Genomic DNA, 17,916 nt, shown 5'->3' on the forward strand with positions numbered 1-17,916 from the left:
GCATCTTCAAAAGGATTGTGATATATGTAAATCTTTTAATCTTTGGGCCATTGTAGTCTGTATGAACAAGTAGATTTTAAAAGGCTTGCTTTCAACCTTCTCAGATGTTTTATCTGGGGCTCAAACCCCCCCCCCAAATCTGTGTCTAAGCAACAATCCAGAAAGCCTTTGGATCTGTCAGGCTCTTCCACCACTTTCAAGGATTCAATGGTGGAGCCTCCAAGAAAAAAACATAAGAAGTTGGATCTGAAGACTGCTCCTTCACTAAAGCTGGCATCAGACTTGAGATCGGCATCGGCTTTCTCAGATCCTGGATTATCAGATCTGAACTCTTTACCTAGGACCTGATATTTTCCCTCCATTGATCCAGTACCCTCTCAGGTCCCATCTCCATATTCAAAATCTCACCGTCATTCCAGGTCTCCCTCTGTGGTCTCATCATCTTGTTCTACCAGAAGTCTAACTGAAGCTGATGTGGATAGAATGATGAGGAAGTTTCCCTCGGTGCAGATTCAGATTGGAGTTCTTCCGGCTCCTACCCCTTTGGATCCAGAAACCCTCCACATTTCCACACCAACAATTTCAGCTTCTTCTCTGATATGACTTGTGGTTTCAGTGCCCTTGGATCACAGTTTTCTGGGACCATCTGAGCTGGATCCAAAGATCATAGTATCTTCAACTCTGAGGCCTTCTTTGAGTGCAGAGGGTCCGAGTGCATCAGAGCTGGATTACTCTTGGAGCTGAAGCATCCCTGTCAGAGCCGAGGTGTTGGAGTCAACTCAGAAGTTATAGGAGCCATCTCTGCCCCTTGGACATTTGGCAGTGGATAGTGCAGCTCCAACCTGTGCCTCAGCTAGACTGCCTTGAGGACAGGGAGAATTGATTGGGTGGAAGCGTGGCTTCTCGGTTCTGTCGACTTACTTCTCCTCGGGGCGTTCTGCTTTTGAGGTAGTGGAGAGAGTGTTTTCTGCTTCTGGAGGATGGATGGTTCCTCCCTCCTTGGCTCTTCCTTCTGGATCCCATATGTTTCTGCACCTTGAGCCTCATCACTTCACTCCACAGGGACAGCCAACTCAGAGTCTTGAGGCTACCCAGCAGGGTATTACAATTTCTTCCAATACTTCTCTGGAGCATCCCACCATAGAAGTCTCTAAGAAGAGTAAGTGCAAGAGGAGGCACTTACATTCCCCTTGAAAGTCGGTAACTGAAGATTCTGATTTTGATGAGGGGGAAAGGTCCCCAAGATCAACACCCGATGACATCTCATTTACAGACATCATAGAGAATCTTAAGCGGAGGCGTGGCTGGATTACCAATGACCCTTCCCAAGAGGAATCAGTATTCCTCGAGGCATTTGGGTCTGGCCTATCTACCTCCTGGGTGACTTCACCCACCAATGAGCTCATTGACTTGGTCTCTAGGTGGATGTGAAAAGAACCAGACACTGTTGGGCCAATCCCCAAGAGACCAGACTGCATTTTGGCACCACCTCAAGGAAAGGAATTCTGTAGTAAAGGAGTACCATTAGATGCCATGGTCATGGCGGTGGCCACCAAGAAGGAGCTCATGGAACACAGTTCTGCTGTCCATCCCCCTAACAGGGAATCAAGGGTGTTGGACAGATTTGAGAAGTTTGTTTATGCGTCAGGGACATTTGCACTCAGATTGCTCAATTATTTGGCACACTTCACTAGATTGTAGAGGGATTTGATTAAAGAACTCGGCAAATCCGTCATGGGGACCAGTGTTTCTGAAGCTCAGACTTCTGTGGCCTGGCAGTTGGCTACCCTACAGTCGGTTATTCATCCATACATGAGGCTCATTTCACATGCGGCTGAAGGTATCTCAGGGGCTGCGAGTTCATGCATTTACACTAGGAGGAATGCCTGAATGCGCTTGTGTGACTTTGTGGAGACCTTCAAGTTTTCATTTGTCCATCCACCTTTTGACAGAACCTCTTTGTTTGGTCCTAAGGTAAAAGACACACTCTCCATGTGCAAGCAAGATGGAAAGACCATCTCTGCAGTGGGAGTAAATTTTTCAGTCCCTCAAAGGACCTTTTCCAGGAATCAAGAGGAGGTCAGAAAATGTGGTTCGGAAAGTACCAGGGTCCTTTCCAAGATCCACGTGGAGATAGTTCCCCCAGGGCCAGAGGGATGAACTCAAATAGGAGACACGGCACACATGGCAGAGGAGGCCCACAGAACAAAGGGTCCAGAGAGTCCTTCTCTTACAGTCCCTATCAGCACTCCTGACTACCTCTGAAGGCAGTTGGGGGGTCATTTATCCTTGCACCAGAGTGCCTGGCTAGACATTACAAAAGATACATGGGTGCAGAGGATTATTTCCAGAGGTTATATAATTCGCTTGTCCCAACCACCTCTGTCTGTATGCAAAATTCCAAATGTTCCACCCAGTCAGAGGAAGCAGCACTAGAAACAGAAAAGCTGCTAGAAAAAAGAGTCAGCCAAGGGATCCCACCAGACCAGATAGAATCCAGAACTTATTTAAGATTTTTTTTAGTGCCAAAGAAAACAGGGGACTGGAGACCGATTTTGGATCTCAGCAGTCTGAACAGATCAGTTCAGCATACCAGGTTCTGGATGGTCACGGTTCAGTCCATTGTGCCCTTTTTGTGCAAGGACAACTGGATGTGCTTGATAGACCTTCAGGATGCATACTATCACATAAAAATGAACAGATAATCCAGAATTTACTTACACTTCTGGCTGTGATCCAGTCATTACCCAGATCAGCGCACTGCCATTTGGCCTCACCACAGCCCCAGGGTGTTCACCAAATGCATGGCAGTAGTAGGAGCTCACTTGAGACTGCAGGGATTATGAGTGTTTCTGTACTTGGACGACTGGCTCATAATCACTCAGGCCAGGCATCTACTGATAAGAGCTCAAGACCAGGTACTCCAGACTTGCTCTTTGTGGGGATTACCATAACTTACAATAAATCTCATTTAGAACTATCTCAGACATTGGAATTTATAGGAGCAATTTTCAGCACAGTATCCATGATGGCCTCTCTTCCTAATCCAAGAATACAGACTATCCAATTCCAGGTCAGAAAGATCATTTAAAATTCCTTTGTTTCAGTTCGATTGATTCTACAAGTCTTGGGATCAATATCTATGGCAACAGTTCTAGTAACTCCTAGCAAGCTTTCATATGAGGAGTCTTCATTAGATGTTAACAATTCAGTGGTCCATTCTTCATCAGCATATGTCCACTTAGATAAAAATTACCCAAGGATCCAAAAGATAACTGTAGTGGTGGATCCACTCGGATCATGTTTTACAAGGACATCCCTTCATTCTTCCTCAACCCAAGGCCATAGTGACCATGGACACATCCCAGATTGGGTGGGGGGCATGTCCTCGGAAAAACAGTCCAAGGAATATGGTCCCCAAAGAGGCCAATATGCATGTCAATGTCCTGGAAATGAGAGGAGTGCTCTTAGAATTGCAGGCTTTCCAAGACTATCTTCTTTTTGGGACAACTGTGATTCAGACAGACAGTATATACTGTCTGTGGTTTGGTACATCAACAAACAACGAGGAACCAGATCTTACCCTTGTGTCGAGAAGCTCTCAGAGTTTGGCAGTGGGCGATCTCTTCCAACTGATTTCCGATAGCAATGCACATCCTGGGGAAATCCAACATGATAGGAGACAAGTTGAGCAAGTCCACTCCACTACTTCACAAGTGGTCTCTCAACAAGGAAGTGGCAGAAATGATTTTTCACCAGTAGGACCAGCCATGCTACAACCTATTTGCATCTCCCCTACACAACAGGTGCAGCAGGTTCTTTGTCCTAATCCCCCCACTGGAGGGGTTGCCGAAAGACACTCTCCTATATGACTGCTCCCCCAGTCTCCTCTATACTTATCTTCTAACTCCTGTAATCCCCAAATTTCTAGAGAAAGCATCCTGGTTAAAGAGCAAAGTCATCCTCATTGCCCCTTACTGGCCTCGACAAATTTAAATTCCCTTTGTTTGGTCTCATCTAGTTTACTCTCCTTGGATTCTGGATACATTTCCAGACCTTCTGTCTCATCGGACAGGAATGATTCTCCTGGATATCTCAAACACTGACCACATGGCTTCTCCACTTCCATTGATAACTAGACAGCATATGCTCTCATCCCCTGTTCATCATATGCTTTTGTCTTCCCACAAAGCTTCCACAAGGGAACTTTAAAAAAGTAAATGGAAGAGATTTGTTTTTTTGGGTGCAGCAGAAACATACTGACCCTTTTTCATCACCAGTGCATAGTGTCTTTGAATTTTTAGCAACAATTTTCAATAAAGGAGCCAGCTCCTCAGCTATTAGTGTACAACTATCTGCCATTTCTAATTTTCACAATGAGATTGAAAACTCCTCATTGGTTTCATCTAAACTTTGTAAAGCCTTTTTTGAGAGGTACCTTTCTTTTGAGACCCCCTTATAAGGATCCAATTCCACCATGGGACTTAAATTTTGTATTACAGGCCTTAATTAATTCCCCTTTCTAACCAGCCGCCAAATGCCAGCTAAAATTTTTCACCTGGAAAAAAATATTTTTGTGGTAGCCATCACCTCTGCTAAAAGACTGTCAGAACTTCAATCACTGTCCTCTACACCTCCTTACTTAGTATTTCATAAAGACAGGGTAGCTTTACAAAGCCTTCCTTCCTTCCTTTCTTCAGACATCAACCAATCTATTAATTAGTCAACTTTCTTTCCAAATTTTACAAACAAAGATGAATATATGTTGCACTTACTGGATTTTCATAGGCAGTTGCACTTTTACTTACATAGAACAAAACAATTCAGAAAAAATAGATCAGTTGTTAGTCTCCTTTGCAGATTTCAAATTAGACAAGCCAGTCACAAAGGTAACCTTAGCCAAATGGCTAATCAATTGTATATCCTTTGTCTATAACACATTGGGCCTTTCTTTATCAAAACCTTTGCGAGCCCATTCAGCTAGATCCATGACAACGTCATCAGTATTTTTATCCATGGCTTCCATGGATGATATATGTGCATTTGCTACTTGGGCTAATCCTCATACCTTTAGTACTCATTACAAATTGGATCTGGTATTGAGGAGAAGAGCAGATTTCAGCACAACTGTGCTCAGGAATATCCTTCCTTAGAGTCCTCCTGGGATTTCAGGTAGCTCGGGACTCTGTCCCAGTTGTTGAGGAATGAATGAAAATTGTCAACATCAGATAAAAATGTTATGTACTCACCATAGCGTTCCATCTGTGTTGTCCATTTTCATTCTTTCTCATCTCCCCTTCCACCAACCCCCTGCCTTTGAACTAATGACTTCTGGAAGAGCAAGACCTTGTAAGGGAAACACTGTTCCTTATGCTGAGCTCCAGATATGGATTCATGTTACCAGAATGCTAATATTTCTTTTGATACTATAAGCCAGCAAACAAGATCTGAGGTATGTTAGAGGATAGAGCATTATGGGTACGGGAGGAGCTCAAGAGTTTGCTAGTGGCCATAGCTGAAAATAACGAGGGTTGGATCCAGACACCAATTGTTGAGGAAGAATGAAAATGGACAGCACAGATGGAACATTATGGTGTCTACAGAACTTTATTTTGTTCACTTTTAGCAACTGATATACCTGCTTACTACTTTTCATCTCATTCTTCTGCTTCCAAGAGAGATGCCTAGAAGGAGAAGAAATCAGAAGGCACTTGGGAGGTCACATTCTGATATCTGACTAGTAACTGTGCACCATTTCATGAGTGGTTCCCTGCTGGTAATTTTAAGAAAAAGTTGATGAAATTCTGTATCAGATGGCACAAATTCCATATTTAGCATTTTCTGCATGGCTATTTTTGTATTAGTTAAAATATAGACAGTGTGACTTACCTGTTTGCCTTGTTTCAGAATCATTATAAAAATGTAAACTCTAAAGATGTGCATCTCATTTTGAGACTGTCAACATTTTCAATATAAGCATCCAAAAGCTTTTTCTCTGAATAATTTCAAATCTGACTCATCACCTTTAGAGCTCAAAAGTATTTTACTTGCCCCATATGATACACATTTTATGGTCATCCATTTTTCCAGTGCAGGCTACTAGCCTCCCATTCATTCTGTCTTGCTGTTTTGCATTCATTTTGTCAGACATGGCTATAAATCTTATGCCAGCTTTCCTCTCTTAATTAATACCACAATGCCTGTGTGCCTTGCATACTGTTGACGTTGTTACTCATGTGGACAGACTGTCATTTTTACTGTTGATGGAGTATCATAGCAACATTGAAGCCTTTTCCCCCTTAATTACTGTTTAAGTTGTTTTCTTCTCATGCTGAGCAAGAATTGTTTTGGTTCATCAATAAACGTATTAACAGCAGTGTTTCTTGTTTCCAAGGGCAAGTCTGATACATTCTGAGAAAGTCTGCTATGTCTATTTCATTTCATTTCATGTCTGTTATTCTGAAATATCAGCCACCAGTTGATTTTGAGAGTCAGTTCAAGGACACTTACCAGCTGTAAGACATTCAACTATTGAAGCAGACAAAAGGCCTGTAATCTGTAAATTACTACTGTAGGAAATGTTTTTCATTACCTTTGATTTTCTCCTTCTAACCAGTTTGCCACATTGCAAAGGACTGTGCGGTCCCCTACTGGCATGATACTTAAGATTCCTTTCACAAACTACAGTTTTGTGTTTATATCATGTGTATAATGAACTTGCAAAGCTAGAGGTATTTTTGTGTATGAACTTTGATAAAGTTGCTACAGAGTAGTCATTTTCTTGTACAGCTAGTTTGTTACACAGGTTCTTGAGAATATCCTGTTGGTCATATAACTTAGATTTTAGGAAAAAGTATGGATGTTTTGTATCCTGTAGACCACGGTTTAATTCCAGCAAGTTTCAGCTGCATACTGTATGACAATGAATAATTCACTTGACTAGACTAAAGTTTCATAATGGGCGGCTTAACCTTTTAATGAAGGCTAAAATAAACCATTTTGGAAAGCAGCTTGCTCTACTTTTGTAATTTGTCTTTTCAAACCTGTTACACCTTACCTGCTATGGGTGCATTTAGGAAAAAAAACCATTAGCAAAATCAGTGGCTAAATACACATTCCTCAGGATTCAATGAACTCCATGTAGGCTTTGGGCAGAGCCTACATGGAGTTTACATGTTTGTGTGACAGTGTGCAGTGCAAGTCAGTGTGCAATGCATATTAATGAGTCGTGGCACTTCTAAGCTATGTTTTGTGACTCACAACAGTGTTGCTGGCTATGAAACCTTATAAGCAAACATGGATAGCAATTCCGTGTAAGGGAGAGCACCTACGGTGCGCGGATTTTCACTCAATACCACAATGATCACCAGGGGTTTTACAAATAGCTGTCATTCTGTTAGTGCAACAATCTGCACAGAGGCCAACTTAATGAGAAGACAAATGACCAGCAGTAGGGACATATTTGACATAGATGTCACATAGAATTGTGTTAGAATGTAACACTCACAACCACTTAGAGGGAGAAATGTGGACAAAGCCATAATAATGGGGGATAAAGGGCCAGAAATAGGGACAGATTTTTAATATTACATTGGCAAACTTAGGAAGTTGATTGAATATCCATGTTGTACATTAGCATGAACTTTTGGACAAGCATGAAGTTTGAAATGCAAATGTCAGTCATTAGTTTCTGACTGCACTCTGCAATGACATGCCAGTGATTTGCCAGGAAAAAATGTTATGAGGAAAAGATCACAAATTTGAAACAAAAACTGGACATTTTGCACAGATCAGGACAATTGAGAGGTATGCACTCAAATGTATGAAATATTGAGTCACATCAGTCCAGAGATCATCCCAGTGATATGGCAGAAAGTCCCTCTGCACAAAGGTGACCCATCTACAGACCTTGGAAACTACAGATTCATAAGGCTCACTAGTCTTATATGTAAAACCATGAAAATAATTATTGTGGAAATGATTATTAGTGATATAGTAATCCTCCAGACACTGGACCCACCCTAGTTTGGTTTCATCAACGGCAGGACATGCCTACTCAACCTGATGGACTTCTTTGAGAAGGTCGCCAAAGTGATGGATGAGGGCAGAATGGTTCACACTGCCTACCTTCACCTGGCCAAGGCATCTGACACAATACCCCACTCGGCCATTGTTGGTAAACTCAAGAGGTTAGGTACAAACACGTATATCACCCAGTGGATAGCCAACTGCCTCATAGACAGGAACCATGAGGTTGAAATTGGGGAGTCCACCTGTACAAAGAGATCAGTCCCTCAGGGATCTGTCCTTGGACCACTCCTTTTTGGCACTTACTTCTCTGAAGACAAGGTCAATGTCAATGGTCTCTGGTTGACTACATTTGCAGATGATTGCAAATTAGGAGCTGTCATTGAATCCCACACTGACACAAATGTTCTCCAGGAAGAACTGACACAGATTAACACTTGATGTCAGAACCATGGACTAAAACTAAATGACAAGAAATGCATACTAGTATCCACCAGGAAATTATCCTCCCTTGATAACTATCATATTGACAACACACCCCTTAGAGCTGACCCAGTGGCTATGGACTCACATAGACAGTAATCTAGCCTTTGACCATCATGTGTCTACAGTAGTGAGAAACTCATTCTGTCCTGTGCAACTTATAAACAATGGCATGGCATCTAGGTCCAAGGAAGTCATTATTCCATGTATTCTGCATTCATCAGACCAATCATTGAGTACAGTACCCTCTTTGGGGCATATCCATCAACTGGAACATTCACAGAAGTGCCTCATTAAAAGAATACAGGGCATAAGTAAAATGTCCTATGCAGACTGACTCAAGGCCCTATCCCTGTATTCTGTATACTACAGGCTTTTTAGTGGAGATCTATACCTGGCATACAGGGCATTGTCAGATCCCACTCTGATGGACCTCCTGCATATCCATAAAACAAACAGCACCAAAATTACCAATTCTAAAGACTTAAACCTTCCCTGTGATATAAATAGGACCTGCTGGAGAGACAGGTATGTATCGCAGAGACTATCCTGTCTCTGAAACAGGCTCCCCGTCCATGTGAAGCAGAGTTCCTCCTTAACCCAATTCAAGAGTAGTTTGGACAATTGGGGAACAGGAAATTTATCCCTGGTTTGGTACCTCTGACTCTAATGGACACAGGCAACCTGTAAATGGTTTATCTATCAGGCCCCTGCTTGTAAATGTTTCATCGCCCAAGCCCCTGCTTACACTCATCAAAGGTATTAGAACTTGTCAGAGATTTGGAATGCATGGCTAGGCTTAAAAAGTGCCTTGTGGCCATTAGTCTAGTAAACACCTATGAGCCTATTGTTGTTCTGCACCATCAGTCCTGTATATTCCCCAGAAAGAATACCTAGATATGGCCAATACGCTGTGTGATAGCACACTGTGACAAAGTTACATGATCTGTAGGGAGGTACATGAATAAGGGTGCATTGTACACAGTTATTTGTGTGATGAAGTTGGGGAACCATGAAGTTTTTATGGCCTCTGATGTGGATGTCCATCACATACCTAGTACGTGCGTTACATTCAAGGGAGTAGTCAGCACTGTGATCACATGCTGGTGGATGCACCACTTACCCTTTACCCCAGGATACAGGTCACATACCTATAGGTCTGATTATAGGAGTGATGTCCACATTATAATTGGGTGGTGTGGTTCCTGATTCAGCAAATCCCTCCATGTGTCTCAGCAATGCAGGTGTTGTCATGGCTGTGGCAGCAGTCTCTGGTATGTGTTGATATTGTCTGTATTATACTAATATCACAGTTGGAGTCAATGATTGCACACAAGCTGTAGCACTTCATGCAGCTGTTTGGACACATCATGTGTGTGCCATCTGTGATGTCCATCACTTGAACTAATGGGCAGGAAAAGGCCTAGTAGACACCCCTTATGTACTGACCTGATCACTGGACCCAAGATATATGTCACATCACACATTTCAACATAGTGAGATGCCACATATGTCATACACTGGTCTACCCATTTGGTGATATAGCTGTTTATAGCCACATATGACAGTGTTGATTGAATACCTCAGTGTGGATTTTTTCTAGACGCCTTGACCTGTTCAAGTTCCACATGATGAAACTGTTGTCAACATGCATGCCCTCAATGACCGCTTTGAGGACATCTATCAGATGTAACAGACCTGAAGTAGCAGTAACAACTCACACAGGTCTGTTGCACATACCTGGACTATTACTAGTGTACATGTAGAGGAAATCCATAATGACATCTTGGTCTACCTCACAGTTCAGGAGAGTCAGGATGTCTGTATTCATGCATGCATCAGGTGCTGTCCTCCCAACTCAGGTGGATGCATATTGATGTACACCCTTGTATGGGAGCTTAGGCCTTGTGGAGAGTGTGTTGAACTGTGTATTCAACCATATCAGGAAGCTGTATGTGCTAGGTCATGCCATAGGAGATCTGTGATGTTGTTACCGCATATTGATTCCATATGATAGGCCAGGATGAAGGTAAGACAGTGCATACTGCCTACTGTGATCTGGCATAGGCTTTTGACACAGTCACACATGCAGATATCATTGAGAAAAAAACTCTGGGGATTAAATTTTATGTCAGTTTATCAGTAAACAACTGTCTGACTGACAGAAATCATTATGTGAAAGTTGGTGAATCAACCTGTACCAGTAGAGCTGTAACCACTGGCAAACCCAAGGGATCTGCACTTGGCCCTTCACTAATTGAAATGTATTTCTCAACAGTTCAGGCTAAAGTATATGGCCTTTGTCTTACCAAGTTTGCTGATTCTTGCATATTGTGTCCAATCATTGAGTCCACAAATGGTGATAACATAGTATAGGAGGAGCTAACACACAGAACTGAATGGTGACAAAGGCACATGAGCTAAAAATAAATGCAGAAATGTGTGCTTGTAATGTTGTCCATCTGAAAAGTGGAGTTCCTTGTTAATCATAGCATTGACAACAATCCTGCTATGCAGAAACCCAGTGATACAAGCACTGCTATTGAAAATTTATGTTGTGCACATCATAAGTCACACCATCATACTGATATCTTGGGATTGTATGACAGCACTGTAGTCAAACCTCATTACAGGACTAATAGAGTATAATGCTCTTTTTTACATGTATCTCACCAGACACGTAACAGTTAGAGAGACTACAGGGCTTTCTCAGCAAGATAACACTGGGCCTACACACCATGCCATGATGTATGTTGTGGATAGATTGAAAAACATGTCACTATAAACTTTATTGTATTGGATGAAGTGATTTCTGCCTGGCCCCCAGGCCAGTGTCTGACACTGCCCTGGTGGAACTACTGCATATCCAAAAATGTGATATAGCTGATGACATCAGCAGTGTCTGCTGAGGAGAAGATGACAGTGTAAAATGTTCTCTCTAATGTCAAGCAATAGCTCACACACACACATACAGTTGACTGTAATGAGAATAGAACCCCTACCTATCTAAGTACACAGACTACAGGACACAGTACTTAACACAAGTGCCACAGCTCAAGTCTGATTTATACAGGAGTGCAGTTGAACTTATAGTAGATGACATCAGCAGGCCTTGTGGGACATAAGAGGTTGGGAGGCCTGTATGAAATGGACATGTAGCCTTGAGCAAGTATCAAAATACTGGCAGTCTACATAATTGGACAACTAATTGTAGGATACATATGTCTGATCTGCTATCTAGACACACACACACACACACACACACACACACAAACATACTCACACTCTTGACTGCAGTGAGAACAGAACCATTACCTAAGTACATCACCTATAGAGCACAGTACTTAACGAAAGCACCATGACTCAAGTCTGATTTATAAAGCAGTACAGTGCAGGTGAGCTTATAGTACATGACATCAGCAAGCCATGTGGAAGACAAGAAGTTGGGAGACCTGTATGAAATGTGTGTGTAGCCATGAGCAAGTAACAGAGTACTGGCAGGCTTTGTAATTGGATAAGTAACGGTAGGATACATATGGCTGTTCTGCTGTCTAGACACATGCAGACACACACTCACACACAGTTGACTGCATTGAGAACAGAACCCCTACCTATCTAAGTACACAGACTACAGAACACAGTACTTAACACAAGCGCCATGGTACAAGTCTGACTTTTGCAAGACTGCAGCTGAATTTATTGTACCTGACATCGACAGGACATGTGTGAGACAAGATGTTGGCAGGCCTGCATAGGTTCATACAATGCTACTACCATAACAGCCCTAGGTTCATAAGTTCATAGGAGGTTACTAGGCTAATGGCCCTAGGGTCTTTTCAAGCCTAGTGAAGTTGTACCATTCTTCCCTTATAGACCAAGATATGTAGTCCATATTTGTGAATCCATGATCAGCACTGGTTGCCCCTAAGCATGACATAAGTGAAACCCCTGGAGTAATTTGACAGGTCAAGTCTGATTTATACAAGAGTGCAGATGAACTTATAGTAAATGACATCAGCAGGCCATGTGAGAGACAAGAGGTCGGGAGGCCTGTATGAAATGGATGTGCAGGCATGAGCAAATTTCAAAATACTGGCAATCCATGTAATTGGAAAAGTAACTGTATGATACACACATCTGCTCTGCTGTCTAAACACAGACACACGTACACACACACATACTCAACTGCAGTGAGAACAGAACCCCTACCTATTTAAGTACACAGACTACAGAGCACAATACATTATCCAAGCTCCACGGCACAAGTCTGATTTATACAAGAGTGCAGGTGAACTTACAGCAGATGCCATCAGCAGGCCATGTGTTTGACAACAGGTTATGAGGCGTTCATAGACATAGCTTCATAGGTTCATATGAGGCTACTAGCCTAATAGCACTAGGGTCTTTAGAAGCTCAGATGTTTAAAAACACAGGTATCATTATTGAGCATAGTTGGATGGTCATTTTTAGCAGAGCATGTTTGTGAGCAGCACCAACTGGCCCCATCCATGAGGGACATAGGTTCCAGCCCAGAGGTGACTTTACAGTCACCTAACCTGTAGTCAAGATTGCGCTTGAACAGGATCATTGAGCAGCACTGCTTCACATGCAATGGTAACCTACAACAGAGGAGTGTGAATCATTGTGGAATATATCTGTCTGCCCAGCATGTTCTGTTTATGTCGCAAACTAGCTTGAGAACCCTGGGGCAAATTATAGTTGTCATCTTAGTAACTTGGCATTTTGCTGGCTGGCTCAATGTAGCCATGTTAAGAGTTGCGGTCTGTAACTACAGTGAATTTCCTTCCATACATATAAGGATGAAGTTTCTGCAGTGCCCACACTATGTCTAGACATTCCTTTTCTACAGCGGCATAGCATTCCTCCCTGGGTTACAGCCTACGGTTGAAATATACCACAGGGTGCTCTTCCTGTTAGGAAACCTGGCTGACTACAGCCCCCACCCCATGGTTTGAAGCATCCAGCTGCACAACAAATTATTTGCTGTAATCTGGACTGGCTAACACAGGGGGGGGGGTCCTCCCAAAGCTTCGTTAAGTTTGTGGAATACCTGCTCATATGCTGGGGTCCACACTGCCTAATCTGGCTTGTTTTTCCTTGTCAGATCTGTGAGGGGAGCAATTATGGTACTGTAATTGTGGACAAACTTTCTGTAGTACCCTGCTGTCCCTAAGAATGCCCTCACCTGCTCTTTGGTAACAGGGGCAGGCCATGCCTGAATTTCTTCCACTTTAGCATGTTCTGGCCTTATCATACCACTCCTCACTCTATGTCTCAGGTAGGAAACCTCTGCCATACCCACCTGACTCTTACTGGGCTTAATAGTCAACCCTGCCCTCTGTAGTCTGCCAGCACTTCCTTGACATGCTGAAGGTGCTCTTGGCAGGAATGGCTGTAGATGGCAATATCATCCAGGTAAGCAAGGGCAAAATCTTCTCCTGGTAGGATATGATCTACCAGCCTCTGGAAAGTCACTGGGGCATTTTTCATCCCAAAGGGCATCTTCGTGAACTGATACAAGCCGAACGTAGTCACAACAGCTGACCTCTGTCTATTGTTGGGAGTCAAGGGCACCTGCCAGTAGCCCTTGGTAAGATCAATAGTCATAAGATACTTAGCCCCACCGAGCTGCTCTAGGGCTTCATCTGTTCTAGGCATGGGGTAAGCTTCTGACTCTTTGTGATTATTTAATTTCCTGTAGTCCACAAAGAACCTAGTGCTGCCATCCTTCTTTAGTACCAGCACCACTGGGGAGGCCTAGGGATTACTGGACTCATGGATTACGTCCAGTTCCAACATTTCCTGTATCTCCTCCCTCAGAGTCTGTTTGACTCTCTCAGGCACCCTATAAGGGGTCTGCTTAATAGGCCTTTGGGGTCCTGTATCCAAACGGTGCTACACCAGATGGGTACACCCTGGTTTTCCAGTGAACATGTCCCCAAACTCCTGTAACACTGCTCGGATTTCTCAAACCTGGGTAGAGGGGATAGCTGCTGGGGCATTGCTACCCCTTCCACTGAAGTGTCAGCCCAAGCCTCACTGAGGAGATCAGTCATCAGATCCCCCTCACACTCCTCCTGCCATCCACTGCAAATACTTAACACAAGGACCTCCCTGTCATCCTAAGGTTTCATTACGTTAACATAATACAATTTGTGCCCATGTCTCCTGCCTATCAATTCTACCATGTAGTTAACATCACTGATCTTCCTTACCACTTTGAAGGGTCCCTCCCAGGCTGCCTGCAGCTTGTTGTGTCAGACAGGAATGAGAACCATAACCTGCTGCCCCACAGCATACTCTCTAGCTCGAGCATTCCTGTCATACCAGACCTTTGTCTGCTGTTGGGCTTCTGACAGATTCTCTTGAGCCAGGCCCATGAGTTCCCTGAGCCTTATCCTGAGGTTTAGGACATATGCCATAACAGACTCCTTGTGGGATTTACACTCACCCTCCCATTCATCACAAATCCCATCTAGAGGTCCCCTCACCCTCTGCCCATACAACAACTCAAAGGGTGAAAAACCTGTGGATTCCTGGGGCACCTCAATGTAAGGAAACAGCAGAGGTCTCCTACCTGAGACATAGAGTGGGGAGTGGCAAATATTTGTCCCACTCCCTCTTAAACTGTTCTGTAAATGCCCATAGCATGGTCTTTAGTTTAGAAACAGATCCAAAACAAGTGAAGGGAGTCTAAACTGGCCAAAGATCTTAAAAATGCAACCAATTACTTTCTTATGTGAATGGTTTAAATTATTATGTACATCCCATTACCAACAGAAAATATGTTTTTGAATTTTATGCAGATTGCCACACAGAGAATGTGATTTATGTGGCATGCTGCAGATCATGCCTGAGTTTTTATGTTACTAAAACCAATTATAAGTTAAAAACAAGAATACTGCATCATTTGTCATCTATTAGACAGAAGGATGAACACAATACGTTATACCAGCATGTTTCTAGCTTTTCAGAACATACTGTTTCCTTTATGATTTTGCACATTGTTCAGATGAATAAAAGTGGGGCGGGGGGAGACATTGTCAACAATACTGAGTATGCAGAGCTTAGATGGATTATACAAGGGTCTATATTATATGGTTGAAGTCTGAAAACTGTGAATCTCATATGATCGACTCAGTATGAGAGTAGTTTTCAAATATCGAACATAAAATATAAACAAACTAAAAATAAAAAAAAAACCTACCTGAATGCTCTATGCAGGGGGCCAAGCCCCCCCTGCACCCCCCACACCCCCCGCTACTTAAATATACCAACTCCAAGATCACACTACATGGAAGTGAAGGGAAATATTCCCTACGGCGATCTCCGTTGAAACGTTTGATGTTTGAAAACTTCACTCATATGATGTCAATCATATGAGATTCAAAGTTTTCAAACTTATAATACAGACCCTTATCCAATTGGTTGCTGACAGCCCTCTTGGGTTAAATAACTATGTTCCTTTAAAACCGGTCCTAAAGAAAAGGCGGGTTAAATACAAAAAGTAAGTGGTTGCATTTTTAATTGTTTTAACTGATAAGTATATTTAAAGAGGTTTTATTGAATGTGAAGTCTGAAGAAGGGTTTTAACCCGAAAGCACTAACATTTTTACAATTAAAGATTTTTGGCCAGTTTGGATTCTGCCTCCTTTGTTTTGGATCTGTTTTTCCCAGTGTTTTTGGAGAAGAGCCCTTAAGGGAAGTTAAGAGGCTTTTGGTTTGTTTTGGTCTTTAGTGTAGAGTTTAACCTCTCTTCAAGACCATTAGTCTGTGGATGGTAGGGGGTGGTCTTACGGTGCTTCACACCACAGTGCTTCCACAGAGAAGCCAGCAGGTCTGACATAAAATTGGCACCTCTGTCAGTCAGCATTTCTTTTGGGAACCTACCATGCTGAAAATCTCTAACAAAGCATTTGCCACCTTTTCTGCCTCAATGGAGGACAGAGCCACCACTGAGGGTATCTGGCAGCATAATCTACTACCACTAGGATATACTTCTTCTCTGTGGAACTCGGGGTACTTGGAGCCCCACAATATCCATAGCTACCCTCTGAAATGGCTCCTCAATCACAGGCAAAGGCACCAAAGGAGCCATGAACTTGTCTCTTGCCTTGCCTACCTTTTGGCACTGCTTACAGATCATGCAGTACACTTTTACATCTCTGGAAATCCCATGCCAATAAAAGTTCTGCATAATATGTCTCTTGTATGCTTTATGCCCATATCACCTGCAAAGGGAATGTCATGGGCTTTGGCTAGAAGTGGTAGATAGTAGGCTGTGGGAACTACCAACTGCTGTATTCTCTCACCCTCTAGCCCTCCCACAGGGGTCCACATTCTTTATACAGTAACCCTTTGTCTCAGTATACAGATTCCCCCTTTCCTTGGCAATCAGATGCCTCACTGGCTACCTCTCTCAGGCCTTGTAATGTAGGGTCTGAGAGTTGAACATGTCTCAACCCTCTGTTTGTAACCCTTCCCAGCCCCCTTTCCACAAAAAGTCGGGTATCCTCTCAGACCAGTGCCTCACTGTCAGCCTGGGTACTACTACTCACTTCTGCCCTTGCAGTCATTCTGTTCAAGGAACATCAGTACCCACAAGCAGCTGTGGTTCATCTTCTTTCTCACTGCTACAGGGTAGCTCCCTCCCTGAAGTAGCCACCTCACCAGTCCTGGATTCAAGTATGCCATCTCTCTGGATCCCCCCAGGCTACCAGACCAGCATGCTTGTCTCCAAGACTGACTGCGTGTAACTGCATGCACACAAGGTACTGCATTATCAAAATCATTCCCCTATCAGGACATTTGCAGGGATATCCTCATTCACACCTACTTGCTTGCTTCCTTTTTCACCCTCCGAGTCAAGGTGAACCCTAGCCAAAGGTATTTGGAATAGGGCCCCTCCTAAACTCTGCCTGGAGTAGACTGCCCAAGCCAAGTAGTGGTCCTCTTTAACTATTGCAGGCTTCACAATGGTTAGGTCAGAGGCTGTGTCTCTCTTAGCAGTGACCTGTTTCCCATCTACTAAGATAGTATATGACATCTTGTGGTAGTTTGGTACTCCTGTTGTCTCCAGACAACTTAATGCTGGCATTCTGTCATTCCCACTTACTGGCTTCCCCAACTTTTGTTCCCCACCGTGCCTCTGTGGACATCTATATGTTGCATGGCCCCACTGGTTACATTTAAAACAGTTAACCCTTGGTCCTGGCTGTGCACCTGAACTAGTGGCTTCACCTGCTGGAGGACACTTCTGGGGCAGTTTAGGCTGCCCACCATGGGTTTCCTTAGACCCATGAGCAGCACTGGGTACCCCTTTCCTCCACAGTGATGCCCTGCTTCCTAGGTATAGGTCTCCATTTTTCCCCAACTCATCTGCGG

This window comes from Protopterus annectens, chromosome 6.part1, assembly GCF_019279795.1.
Source record: "Protopterus annectens isolate FY-2018-M chromosome 6.part1, PAN1.0, whole genome shotgun sequence".
Classification (NCBI taxonomy): Eukaryota; Metazoa; Chordata; order Ceratodontiformes; family Protopteridae; genus Protopterus; species Protopterus annectens.